Raw genomic sequence first — 448 nt, forward strand, 5'->3', positions numbered from 1 at the left:
GATTAGGTGGAAACTCAGGTACAGTTAATTTTACGTAAAATTGATAATTAAAAACCGTAAAAATTTAATTAAATTAGTCAAATTATTTAATAATTTTCATTTATTAATTTCATATGAAATTAAATGCACCTAAATTTTTACCAGACGATTAAGTGGCTTGAGAGTTGAGACACAAGATTTGGTTATGACTTATGAGACAGATTCACGTGAATGTGGGGAAGTTGAGGTGGAGAATAGAAGGAGGAGCATGTTTTCTGAAGTGATTAATGTGTTATGAACGTAGAGAAATTTTCACATGTTAAATGATATTTATAATGTTTCAAACCTATAATAAATTTTTTTTAGTGCTGTATCTATTTGAATATAGGTTTATCATATTTTTTAAACATGTAAAAATTGTATGTATGTATTAATATATTTTACTATGCCGATCTTATTATAAGATTGG

Source organism: Arachis ipaensis, chromosome B03, assembly GCF_000816755.2.
Source record: "Arachis ipaensis cultivar K30076 chromosome B03, Araip1.1, whole genome shotgun sequence".
NCBI classification, from domain to species: Eukaryota; Viridiplantae; Streptophyta; class Magnoliopsida; order Fabales; family Fabaceae; genus Arachis; species Arachis ipaensis.